This window comes from Octodon degus, unplaced genomic scaffold (assembly GCF_000260255.1).
Source record: "Octodon degus isolate 3935 unplaced genomic scaffold, OctDeg1.0 scaffold00027, whole genome shotgun sequence".
Taxonomy (NCBI): Eukaryota; Metazoa; Chordata; class Mammalia; order Rodentia; family Octodontidae; genus Octodon; species Octodon degus.
In genome coordinates this window covers 4,427,743-4,428,716 of record NW_004524603.1, presented here as the reverse complement: position 1 = coordinate 4,428,716, position 974 = coordinate 4,427,743, and positions in this window count along the sequence as shown.

The following is a 974-nucleotide window of genomic DNA, read 5'->3' as shown; positions in this document are numbered from 1 at the left end:
GCTTTGCTAAGCTTGTTCTAAGTAGGCGCTCCAGACCACTGAGCCATCTCTCCAGCCCCCTTACGGGGGTTTTTAATGTCTCTTAAACCATCTAGTTCTTGCTGGACGTCATGGCGCCCGCTTGCAATGTGAAGCAGGAGCATCACCACGAGCGCGAGCTGTCAGCAAGCAAGATCTGAACAGTAGCTGCCGCTGTCCTTAAGCAGAATTCCCTGGAGATGACACCTTGAAAATGTCCACCCGCTGACGCTGTGGAGCTATTTACTTCGCTCAGATGCGTGCTCATTGCCTTGATATCTGCTCAGCGATCAGAGCTTCGAAGGTAATGTCAAGGTTTCCCAGGTTCAGGGTGTAAAGCGCCTGCGCGTAGAGGGGAGGGAGCTGGTTCACGGTTCCTCTTAGACCTTGCAAGGGCTTTAATTTGTATGCAGGATGCATTTGTTGCTTCTATAATTTTGCCTTCTTAATTAGAAAAGAAATTGTTCAGTATCCGAAATAACCCGCTCCCGAAGTGTTCGCTGTGACCCTGTGAGAACAGAGGCTGGGGCCGGCTCTGCGAGCCAGGAGCAGCTGCGACCCGTCGCTTGGACACCCAGCGCCGCCGGCTCCGGACCTGGCACCTCCTGACTGCAGTTTCCACACAGCGTGGGGAGCGTACGGCCCCGTGGCTTATGGGACTCCTTTCCTTCCCTCGGTGGGGCGGTGCCTACCGATGCGCGAATCAGTTCATGAACAGACTGGCAGGCCGGGTGTGGTGGTGCATGCCCGTAGTTGCAGCCCTCAGGAGGCAGAGGCAGGAAGATCACTTTCAGTTTGAGGCCAGCCTGGGTTGCATAGTGAGTTCAAGGCCAGGCTGAGGTGCATAAAAGAACCTCTCATTTAAAAAAAAAAAAAAAAAAAGTAGGATATGTAGTAATATAAAGGAGAGAAAACTCAGGGAGGACACCTGAAGAGCCTCAGAGAAAAGGTTATCA